This window comes from Choloepus didactylus, chromosome 22 (genome assembly GCF_015220235.1).
Source record: "Choloepus didactylus isolate mChoDid1 chromosome 22, mChoDid1.pri, whole genome shotgun sequence".
NCBI classification, from domain to species: domain Eukaryota; kingdom Metazoa; phylum Chordata; class Mammalia; order Pilosa; family Megalonychidae; genus Choloepus; species Choloepus didactylus.
This window is the reverse complement of record NC_051328.1, coordinates 2,483,660-2,496,756: the sequence shown is the minus strand read 5'-3', so window position 1 is coordinate 2,496,756 and position 13,097 is coordinate 2,483,660. Positions and strand designations below refer to the sequence as shown.

Here is a 13,097-nt window from a genome sequence, read left to right as displayed (position 1 = left end):
CAGGGGTGTGAGTCTCCCTGTCAATGTGGGACATGACTCTCAGTGATGAGCCTGGCCCTGGCATTGTGGGATTGAGAATACCTTCTTGACCAAAAAGGGGAACATGAAATGTAAAAATAATGTTTCAGTGGCTAAGAGATTTCAAATAGAGTCAAGAGGCTATTCTGGTCATTACTCTTTTGCAACTTTCAGCTAGATATTGTCAATTCCCATAGTATTCCCAGCCCCAACCAACAATATTCCCAAAAACCCTGAAGAATACCCAGGGCTCTTACCAAGAGTCTATAAAAGTTTCACTTATTAAGTTTATTCTTCAGAAACTTAAAACCTCCAGATTGTTCCTATGCCAGATAAGTCCTGAAACCTAGAGGTACCAACATTTTCAAGAACATCAACCAGCTGCATCTCTCCCTTCCCCATAATGTCAACACCCATTTTGAGTATGAACAACTTAGAGTGGCCACTGCCTAGATATCCCTGAAGATTGCGACAGTGATCAAATGAGAGGGAGGAGGAGCAACAGACAAGGTAGGATTTAACAAAGGACTATGACTACTGAATCATTATACAGATATTTCTTTTTAGTCAGCTAGAAGGAAATGACTGAAATTGTGGAACTGTAACCCATACCATAATTTGAAATTTGCTCTATAATTACTTGTTATACTGTATTTTGAAAGTTATTACTTCTGTATATATGCTATATTTCACAATAAAAAAACATTTAAAAAAAAAAGAATTGCCTATAATGGAGAGTGACTGCTAATGGGTATGGGATTTCTTTTAGGAGTGATGGACGTGTTCTGGAATTAAACAGTGGTGGTGGTTGCACAACTTGCATAGTAAAAAGGCTGAATTGTATACTTCTAAATGGCAAATTTTATGCTATATGAATTTTGTCTGAAAAAAAAGGCAGATTATAAAGCATTACCTGTTATATTTGGATTTTGTACAAATATTGTGCTAACCAACATATTTACTGAACTTAACCACAAGACTTAAGTCCAAATTTACTGCTAACTTTGAAGACGTACCATCACTGAGTATGTCAAAAACCTCAACAGCTTCTGAAGGCATCCTCAAAGAGGAATCATAAAAATGGTGTGAGCAATGACAAATGAAATAAATATGGAACACCACAAGGACTTGACTTTGAGGACACAAGATTTGTATGTGTGTATGTATTGCGAAAGGATTATTTTATAAAACTCAGTTGCATTCAGTCCCTTCTTGTATAGCTGTCTTGGGCCAAGAGATGTGTTTAACCAAGCCTAGATTCAGAGTCTTATTGTGGATAAAATCCCTACTATCCAGACCCTCCCCTACAGCTTTTCGTTAGCTTCTAACATATTTAATCACTTTGTAAATAGAGGAACTTAGGTGAAAGATGATAGTGGTTAAAAATAAATTAAGCCTTTAGTGTTTATTGTTCATATTATAAAGCATTACCTGTTAACTTAAGGAATACTGAGCTCCTGCTCTATTGAATCACTGTGGTAGGTGCTTGCGATAACAAGTGTGAATAAAAGAGAAAAAATTGGAGAAGGTAGATTGTAAACAAACAAATCATAAATAAGAAAAATATGAGGTACTGCTGGGACTATGCAGTGAATTAAAATAGATGATGTGAGAGAGTGATTGGTGACTGTAAGAAAATTCTGTTTTCTGCTTACTATAGAAAAATGCATGCTAATTAAATGAAATAAAATAAAACATACCCACAACTCTACCCACTTAGAGGCAACCACTGTTAATCTTTGGTGTGTATCCTTTTAAACCCTGCTTTACTTCTGTATTCTCATGAGCATGCAAGACAACTCACACTTTGTCTTGCAAAATGCAATAATATCAATGATACTGTCTTGTGACCTCCTTTTTTCACTCAATATATTATGAACAACTTTACATGTCAGAAAATACTACTTTTATTATGTTTTAATATTTGCAAAATATTTCATTGGATTGATTTAGCCAGTCTTTAGTTATTGGATGCTTAGATTGTCCTATACCATAGTTATTAAAAATATCACATGGGAAGATGCTATATTTAGCTGGAGTTCACTTGCAAACACATCATTCATTTCTAGTATTCAGTGTCACAAGTTTCTCTCCGTAGCTCTGTAATATATACTTTTTAGACTTTTGATTTTTAAAAATCTTTTGTCTACCCCTGTGAGGACATTCTACAATATGGAATCTTCATCCTTTTCCCCCCAGTTTTACCTCCCCCCCCCCCCCCCCGCTGGCTATCTCATTCAAATTTACAAGGTGAATTATTCCTATATCTTTACCTTCAATCTTGTTTTCTCTACCAGTTGGATATCCTACCATTCCCTAACTTAACTTGTCTAAAACCAAACTTACACATATCTGCCTTTCTCTTCAAATCTAGCTCTCCCTCTTAATTTCTCTGTTTACCACAAGGATATCATCATGGCATCAATCATTTTAGCCTAGAAAGCTTAAATTATCTTTGACTCTACTCCCCCAAGCAGGTACAGTCCTTCAAAATGAGATTTTCAGGCTTCTTTTCTTCTCTACTTTCACTCTACCTCCCTGATTCAGGCCACTTTCTCATCGCCCTGAATTATTCTCACATTCTCCTCATTGATTTATCTGTCTGTACTCAATATATTGTCCCTTTCAGACCTACCTCTTTCCTCTGGATCTTGCTGCATCGATTATCCCCTTTCCTTTGTCTTTAAAAATCTCATTCTATTCTCTTGCCCCAATCTTTACTTAAACCTATGCAAGTTTCCCCCAACTTAAACAAGCAAAAACCCTTTTTTGTGTGTGACTCTGGACAGCTGACTACTTTAAGATCTCAACTTCACCCTTCACCTTCTACAGCCAAGCTTCAGCGCACCCCAGTCTACTGAAGCTCTCCTTCCATCCTGATGACATCTCGTTGACAGATCCAGTGAATACGTACAGTCTTTGTGACCAGACTTGCCTGCATTTGGCTGTTGATGACCTACTCCTGAAATTCTCCCGGCTCCCTCCATATCTTCTCTGACTGTATCTATTCCTTCTCTTTTAACAACTCCTCTTTTACCACATAAGCTTAGGACTTTTAAATCTCTCTGTCTGGACTTACACTTGTATATATAACTGCCTGATGGATTCTTCCCCCCAGATGTTTCACCTCTGACAGCCTGGACCTGAAAGTATCTTCTTTCCAGTAACCTTTTCTTTTTGTATTTTCTATCTCAGGTGATGGTATTATCACTTTCCCAATCACTCAGATCAGGAATGTTGAAGTCATCTTTCATTTCCCCATCCCTCTCTCATTTCCTCTCTCCCTTTCCCTTTATCCAACTCATCACTACATCCTACAGTTACCAACCAAAGACTAGTTTCCTAATCAGTCTCTGTGTCTTCCACATATGTACTCTATGAGTTCTGTTCGTCCACTAATTTCTCACTCTTAAAATCTGAGTTATCCTGTTTATATCATTACCCAACTAAGAAAATGTCCATCATTTTTCATTTTTTAAAAATAAAAGATAAATACTTTAACACCTAGAAAGAAAATGTTGTAGTAACCACCAACCTAGCCAATATAAGAAACACCTTGGAATAAAGATAAATTAAAACGTGATGAAATCTTTTCTAACCATATTATTTGACAGGAACTTTTAGCATTCATTATCATAGATCCATTAAATTTATCCGTTCAATTGGCCTTGCTCTACAGAAGATGCTTCCTTCCTTTCTTTCATTCAAGAACATTATTCTCTACCCACTGAATTCATCCTAGACACTCTCTGGGGAATTCCCCAGAGCTCACGTGAACTTTCACTGAATAGCAAGTTGATCACTTTACTTGAACGTTTCTGATTGTCTAATCTGATCTATTGCAGATACTTCAATAATTTTTAGTATATAAAAGTGGAAGTTTTATTTAGTTGTATTACCTTAGCTGAGGAGTCTACATTTACCAACAGTTGGCAGCATGAGTTTCAGAGCAGCAATTCAAAAAACTGTTTCAATTTTAGAGGATTCCTAATGGACTTAGATGTGTTGTTTCTTAATTTGTTTTTCCTTTGCATGTAGAACTGCTTTTCTTAAGGTTTACACAGAAAGATCCCCAAATGGAAGCTCTTTTCCTTCCTTGTGAGTCTAGGCTGATAATAAAATTGGGGAATTAAGAATAATAGAGTTAAGGACAATCTAGAATAGCAGAACTCACTGGAGACAGAAATGACTAAAGTGGACACACAAGCTCTAAGAGCAGTCAGGGATAAAATGAAACTCCAAGTTAAATGATCCATCAGCTACCTTTCTTAATGAAAAGTAAGACAGATGCACACAACAAAATTAACAACCTGGAATAAACCAAACTCTGTCAAGTAGTAAAGTATTGAGAAATAATATCAATTTTATGGCCTTTGGAAAGAAATTACAACCAGCCTCAGTAGTCTGCACAGATGAATAAATTTCAGAGAAGTAGCATTTGATAGATGAATTGTACATGTTATGTCATTACATTTTCCTACGGTCCCCCCCCCCCCCACCTTTGGGTCAAAATTTCCTGGAATTCTTTTTATTAACATTTTTGTCAAGATATTATTCACATACCATACAATTCATCCATTTAAAGTACCAATTTAGTGGCTTTTTGTATATTCACAAAGCTGTGAATCCATCTCCACAATCAATTTTAGAACATTTTCATTACCCTAAAAAGAAACCCTGCCCCCCTTAGCCATCACCCTCCAAGTCCCCTCTCTCTCCCTCCCCAGACAGCCCTAAGCAACCATTAATCTGCTTTCTGTCTCTATAGTTTTGCCTGTTCTGTACATTTCATATACGTGCAATCACACAATATGCTGTACTTCAAGATTGGCTTCTTTCACTTAATCTTTTCAAGGTTCGCCCAGGCAGTAGTATGTTTCAGTGTTTCATTTATTCCTGTTGTTGAATATTAGTCCACTATATGGGTAGACCACATTTTATTATACATCAGTTGGTGGACATTAGAGTGGTTTTTACTTTTTGGCTATTACAAATAATACTGCTGTGAACTTTCATGTGCAAGTTTTTGCATGAACATAGGTTTTCACTTCAATTGTGATCCACCTAGGTGTAGAATATACCTTTTTGAGGAACTGCCAGACTGTTTTCCAAAGCAGCTGTACCATTTTACATTCCCATCAACAATATGTGAAGATTCTGATTTCCCTACATCCTCACCAGTATTTGTTACCTTTTAGACTATAGCCATTCTAGTGTGTATGAAGTGATATCTGTCACATCGTGGTTTTGACTTGCATTTCCCTGATAGCTAATGATGTTGAGCATCTTTTCATGTGCTTGTTGGCCATTTGTATATCTTCTTTGGAGAAATGTCTATTCAGATCCTTTGCCCAGTTCTTAATTGGGTTATTTGTCTTTTTATTAGGGAGTTATAAGAGTTATTTCTGAGTTCTGAGAGTTCTTTTCAAGGTTTGCCCAGGCAGTAGTATGTATCAGTAAACTTTCATTCGTATTGGATAAATACCAAGGAGTGGAATGTCTGAGTCTAAATACAAATCCTTCATTAGTATACAATTTGAAAAAAAATTTTCCCATTCTGTGGATTTTCTCAGTTTCTTGATGATGTCCTTTAAAGCACAAAAGTTTTTAATTTTGATGATGCTCTGTTTATCTGTTTTTTTCTTTTCTTGCTTGTGCTTTTGGTGTTTCTGTTATGAAGTTGACCCATGTATTTTTAACCATTTTATAGAACTTTAATTGACATACAGCAAAGTGCCCATATTTAAGGTGTATAAGTTGATATGTTTTGAAATATGCATACACCTATGAAATATTACCACCATCAAGTTAATGTACATATCTGTCACCCCCAAAAGTTTCTTCTTAACCCTTTGTATTACATCCCTCCCACCCCTTCTAAACACTCCCAGGTTGTAGGCAACAACAAATCTGCTTTCTGTGATTGTAATGTAGTTTCTATTTTGTAAAATTTAATGTAAATGGAATCATACAATATAGGTTCTTTTATGTCTGGGTTCTTTCACTCAGCATAATTATATTAAGATTCACCATGTTGTTACATGTATCTTGAGTAGTATTCCATTATATATTTATCATATCCCTTAACATATTATCAGGTATTGGCTGTGACAAGTAATCTGCTGTGAATGTAAACTTTCATTTGTATTGGATAAATACCAAGGAATGAAATGTCTGAGTCTTGTGGTGGGTACATATTTAAATTTTTGAGAAAAATGCCAGTTTTCCATTAATCTTAGCCATTCTGATAGGTCTGTAGTATATCTTTTTGTAGTTTTAATTTGTATTTCCCTAATATCAAATGATGTTGAGCATCTTTTCATGTGCTTATTTACTATTCATATGTCTTCTTTGGTGAAGTGTATGTTCACGTCTTTTGCCCATACTATGATTGAGCTATTTGTTTTCCTGCTGAGTTTTGAAAGTTCTTTATATATGTTAGATACAAGTCCTTCCTTAGACATGTGATTTGTAAATATTTTCTCCCATACCCTGGCCTTTCTTCTCATTCTCTGAACATCATCTTTCAAAGTGCAGAAGTTCTTAATTTTGGAAAAGTCCAATTTATCAATTTTTCTTTTATGTGTTGTGATTTTTCTGTTATATCTAAGAAATCTTTACCAAACTCAAAGTCACAAGGATTTCTTCCTGTTTTCTCTATAATTTTTATAGTTATAGGTTTTATATTTAGGTCTGTGGTCCATTTTGAGTTAATGTTAATATATGATTCAAGGTATTAATCCAACTACAGTTTTTTCTAAACTGTCCAGTTGTTCTAGCACAATTTGTTGAAAAGACTTCCTTGTTTCACTCAGTTGCCTTTGATGAAAATCAGTGAACCATATGTATGTAGGTGTATTTCTTTATTCTCTTTTGTGTTCCAATTATGTATCTTTCCAGCAGTATCACATTGATTTGATTACTTTAGGTTTATTTGAGTAGTAAATTCAGGTAGTTTAAGTCCTCCAACTTTATTCTTCTTTTCCAAAGTCATTTTAACTAATCTAGGGCCTTTGCGTTTCCTATGAATTTTAGGATTAGCTTGTCAATTTCTGCAACAACCACAAAAAATTCTACTGAGATTTTAATCAGAAATATATTGAATCTGTAGATCAATTTGGGGATAATTGAAATCCTAACAATATTGAGTCTTCCAACTCATGAACAAAGTGTGTATATAACCAAAAACACTTAACTTTTTTTATTTAGGTCTTTAATTTCTCTCAACAGTGTTTTATAGTTTTCAGGGTCCAGGCTTTGCACATTTTCCTAAGAGTCACACAGTATTCCATATTTTTGATGCTCTTATACCGGGTAATATTTCAATTTCTGATTGTTCTATGACAGTATATCAAAATACAATCAACTTTTGTACATTGATCTTGTGTTCCGCCACCTTGTGTTGTTCCAAATCTTTGCAGGACAGCGTTTAGAATTTATCCTAAGTATTGTTAATTGTAGGTTTTCTGTAGATGCCCTTTACGTTGAGAAAGCGCCTTCTATTTCTAGTTTTTGTCAGGAATGGATGTTGGATTTTGTCAACTAATTTTTCTGCATCTATTATGATATGGTTTTCCTTTTTTAGTTTGTTAAATTTGGTGGATTACACTGAAAAGCAACTTTGCATTCCTGGGATAAATTCCATTTGGTCATGATTTTTATCATTTTTATATAGGGGCAGCCTTACTTTGTATAGTACTGTGTCCTCTGAAACTTGTACATATGAGAACCATGTCCTTTCTCTGCTCAGTTCTCTGATAACCACAAGGTAAAGACAAAGTCCAATATGCATGTGTTTCAGGGAACACAGTACTATGCAGAGTGAGGTCTGATTATATTGTTGGATTTGTTAAAAATTTTTGTATCTGTGATCATACTTTCCTTTTCTTGTAATGTCTTTGTCCAGTTTTGGTGTTAGTTTAATGCTGGCTTCATAGAATGAGTTGGGAAGTATGTCTTCTTCTGTTTTATGAAGAGTTTGTAAAGAACTGGTATTAGTTTTTCCTTAAATATTTGGTAGAATTCATAAGTGAACACACATGGAAATGGAGTTTTATTCTTTGCAAAGTGTCAAATCACAATTTCAGTTTCTTTATTTCTTCTTGAGTGAGCTTTGGTAATATGTGTCTTTTAAGGAATTTGTCCATTTCATCCAACTTGTCAATTATATTGACCTGAAAATGTTCATCACATTCCATTATTATTCTTTTAGTATCTGTAAAATCTGTGGTGATGTTCTCTCTCTCATTCTTCATATGGGTAATATTTAATGATCATCTAGCTGGACCTGCCTTTGGTTTCATTGATTTTCTCTATTTTTGTGTTTTCTACTTCATTGATTTCCCCTATGTTAATTATTATTTCCTTTCTTCTGCTTATTTTGTATGTAATTTCCTCCTCTAATTCTAGTTCCTCAAGATAGAAACAGAAGACCACACCACAAGTTTTAATGTGCTATGTCTTCATTTTCCTTCAGTTCAGATGCTTTCTAGTTTCCCTTTTGATTTATTTTATATGTGGATTATTTAAAGGTGTTTTAATTTCCAGATATCTGGGGGTTTTTCAGATATCTGTTACTGATTTCTGATTTAGTTCCCTTATGGTCAGAGAACCTACTTTGTGTAACTTGACTCCTTTTAAACTGTGAAACTTGTTTTATGATGTAGAATATGTTCTATTGGTAAATATATTAAGAAACATTCCAGGTGCACTTCAAAAGGTTATAAATTCTGGTGTTGTTGGGTTGAGTGTTGAGTATCAGGTCAAATTGGTTTATGCTGTTGAGTCCTCTTTATCCTTATCGATCCTTATTGATTTTCTGTCTTCAATTTGAGAGAAGCATATTGAAACCTTTGACTATAATTGTGAGATTTATTTCTCCTTGCAGTTCCCTCGGTTTTTGTTTCATGTTATTTGAGGCTGTGTTATTGGATGCATAAACAGTTAACATTCTTATGTACTCTAGATGAATTGACCCCTTTTCATTATGAAATGGCTCTCTTTATTCAGATAATATTATTTGATTTGAAGTCTACTTTGTAGTTTGCTAATATAGCCACTCCAAACTTTGTTTAATTTGCCTTAACCTGGTATATCTTTTATTTGATATATTACAGCTTTATGCAAGTATAATTCAGATACCACACAATTCACCCATTTTTAGGGGTATAGATACTTACATATTTATATGTGAATAAAGTTTGGAAAAACACATTAGAAATGGTTATCCTTAGAAAGGAAGGATTTCTACTTTTTAAATTTCTAGACTTTATAACAACTTTAGTAATAGTTTTGAAAGAAACAATTGTTTAAAAAGTTATATTGGTGATGATTACCCAGAACATATAGAGAAACTAACTCAAAAGAAGCAAAACCACTTTTCCCCAAGGGTTTCCAAACCATCTGGACCAATGTTCTTCCTTCCTGGGCTTACATAGAATTAGTTTTAAAGGTAAGATTTTAAAAAAGTAAATTTTTGATTTTAAAAGTAAAATTTGAAAGTACTGAACTTTTAAAGACCCCAAGTTCTACAGTCTAAGACTGTATTAGTTAGGGTTCTAGGGAAACAGGACCAGCAGAAGATATCTGTAAATATGAGATCTTATAAAAGTATCTCATGCATCTGTGGGGATGCATGAGTCCAGATTCCGTAAGGCAGGCTGCATGAGTTCAAATTCAGTAGGACAGGATGCACGAGTTCAAATTCCGTAGGGCAGGCAGCAAACTGACAACTCCGATGCAGGTGTTCAACGAACTGCCCAAGAGATGATGGCTAGCCGAAGAAGTGAAGGTTCTCTCTCTACTCCCTTGAAAGTCTTCAACTGATTGGATTAAATCTAGCTGATTGAATTCTCTCATTGCAGAAGACATGCCCTTTGTTGATGTAATCAGTCACAGATGCAGTCAGTTGACTGATGATTTAATAACCAGCCTTCTGGTTTATTAACCAGTAGTAATGGTTAGTCTTGACCAGACACCTCAGCACCATCACCTGGCCAAGTTGACACATGAACCTAACCATCACAAAGACCAAGGTGTAGTTAGTGAGCTGCTGACAAGAATAATGATCCCATGGCATTACAGCTTTATAATCCTTACAAACGCATATAAAAAATTAAGTGACATTTTAAATTGTCCAACTACAATAAGTGTTGTTGTTGATTGTTGTTGTATATTTGAAATTGTGATCACACTTACAGTATAATAATGAAATTCCATAAGTAGCGTTGGAAATGGAGAACCATTGGTACAGACTCACTCATTCATTTCCTTCCTGGAAATGCTGCAATATAAAAAGGCCGAGAGCTTTGGGAAATACCTTAGAAACACTTTAGGTTAAAGATGGTATCAATTTTTATATACTGCTTGCTAGTTGAATAAAGTGCTCCTTCCAGTCTTAACATTTGAGGAGAAAATCTGGGCTTTTTGAATCTCATTTACACCAATATAGGTGTAATCTGCTGTTCTATATTTGGGAACTTGTAAAGACCCTGTTTAAAAAAAAAACTAAGAATGGGACACTCGTCATTCAGATTTGTTAATTTCAGGGTAGTGTGCATTTTGGTACTCCCTTTTCACTTTGTGGGGTTTTTAAATGGCAAGACCATGTATCAGTGGACTCACAGCAAAGCCATCAAATAGCCATTGCTCAGTGAACATTCATGCTAGTGTCTTTATGAGAAAAATTACCACTCCCAGAATCCATGAAACAGAAAAGTGAAAGTTGAAAGTGAAGGAAGGTCAGAGAAAACCAGCAGAGCCAGTGGTTTAGTCAGGTGGGTTTTCTGTTGTCGATCACTTGTTTTCTGGTGTATTTTATGAGGTATGGTAGTTCTCTTTCATAGCAATTCAGAAGTAAAGTTGCTCAGGTTATTTTGCAGTTGTACCGGTTAACATTCATAGAGTCCCATGAAATGTTAGTACACGGAGAATGTCAGGTGTAAGGCAGACAGTCTTCTAAGTCGTATTGCAACAGGAAAAGAAGAGAAAAGGGCTCCACATCTGGGCTTGACCATGGGCACCAGGCTGTCCCTGACTACCTGGGAGCAGACATTGACTGCCGGGCTCCTAACTCCTGGCATTTAACAACTTTCCCTCAAGTAGCTTGTTTTGTTTTTGTTTCAGAAGTAATTATGTTTCAAAAAATAACACTAAAGCAAAAGGAAGAATATTTAATCAATAAATAGAACTAAATACCATTGGGTATTTTTTGGTCCCTAACTGTCCAGTTTTTTTCTATGCATGCTGATACTTTTAATCTTTTTTTTTTTTTTAACTGAAAGTGAAGTGATCCTCTACCCATTACTTTGTAATAACCAGCATATTTCATAAAATGTTTATTTTCCCATGTTATTAAATAATTACACCAGTCTGGAAAAAAAAATAAAAGTTTGGCCAGTATGATGCATTGGTTACAGAAGATTATGGAAAAGCTGCTTTTATCATATGTTCTCATGTTTTAACATGATCTCTTAATAACAAACTAGAGCGTGAAGCATCTCTGTGAAATATCTAGTAAAGTTGTTTTGGCTAAAAATAGGGTAGGATGTGTAAGTAACCTGGCAAGATTATTACAAATTACAATTTAAAAATCAATTATTAGGCTGAATACAGAGAAGAAATCATTTATTACTTTTAGTGGAAGAATACTATTTTATGTTAGGTTTTGAGCAGGGTTAACTGAAAATTTGCCAGGTAAACATTACAGTCTAGGAGTTTTGTTTGTTTGTTTGTTTGTTTTTTCCTTTGTTAAAGAATTGTTCTGATATACTATTTATGTTTAGAACTTTTTATCTAGAAAAATAATTTGAAGTCAATCATATATTTAGTGCATCATGCAAACTGAATATTCTGTATATACTTTTCCTTACTGTATTAAACACTTGGAATTTTTCCTTTTTTACAGTAGAGCCTTTTTTCTTTTCCAAATCCCCCAGACCCAAAGTAATATTTTCATATGAAAGGAAAGAGAAATTTTCCTTTACAGTTTTATTTAAAATAATTAGAGAAACATTGAACAGTAATAAAATTTAAGCCATATAACCTATTATTTCCTATGTGCATAGAGGGAAGTAAGAGAATATAAGAGGGAAGTAAAAGAATGTATATATATATTCTCATGTGTATGAAAATGCCTATAAATAGGAGCTATTACATACAATATCACTGTTTACAAAAGTTACTTCTACATCTAAAGGAAATATTGTTACATGGCATTGTTTTAGGAGCTGTTACATACAATATCACTGTTTACAAAAGTTACTTCTACATCTAAAGGAAATATTGTTACATGGCATTGTATTGCACAACCTAATAAGAATGATAATTTCAACACTTTTACTGAGTATTAACTGGGTGTCAGGAATGCTTCTAAGTACTTTCCATGCCATATTTCATTTCATTCTCACAACATGTCTATGATTATGCTTATTACTTAGTTTATAAATCAGGGTCTAAATCTTAGAGAGGTTAAATAACTTGCCCAAGGTCATACAGAGCCTACTGACAGACCCAGGGTTTGAATCCAGGTAATTAGGCTCCAGATTTCAAGCTTATGATCACTTGGCCTATAAAGTAGGATTCAAGAGGGAGGACTTCATGGATATGTGAAGTACAATGTTTCTGATATCTGAGAAGTGCTAAGCAATATGTACCCTACTGCCTGGCAGAGCAGCTGAAATTCTATCATAAATTCACTGCTTTGAGCTTACAAGTCTTGAGGCTATCAGGAGTCTCCAGTTAAAATGCAAATGCTACTCATCTGAGGAATAATGCGCATCTGAGGGGATAATGACAGTGTCCCCAGGATTCAATAATGGAACACAGGGTCAAAGGCTGTGGAATAGCAGGGTAGGAAAGGGGTATGGACTTGGAAACTCCACATTGGAGGACAAGAGACCAGCAGTCAATTTGCAGAGGATTTTTGGCAAAGGCTGACTAAGGAATGCCAACAATTTAAGTTTTTTTTGTGACAAAGGACAATAATCAATAAGATGTGGGGATTTTTTAGTATAATTTCACTGTTTACTGTTTACCATCTCCTTTGAGTCTAGGAAATACGGCACAGGGGGATGCTCTAC

At 34.8% G+C, this 13,097-nt stretch overlaps 1 protein-coding gene across 1 annotated transcript in view; it reads left to right on the top strand.

The window, feature by feature from the left end:
- ITFG1 (integrin alpha FG-GAP repeat containing 1) overlaps nucleotides 1-13,097 on the top strand; it is a 336,928-nt gene that overhangs the window by 237,257 nt on the left and 86,574 nt on the right. The gene's annotated exons all lie outside the window — the stretch shown is intronic.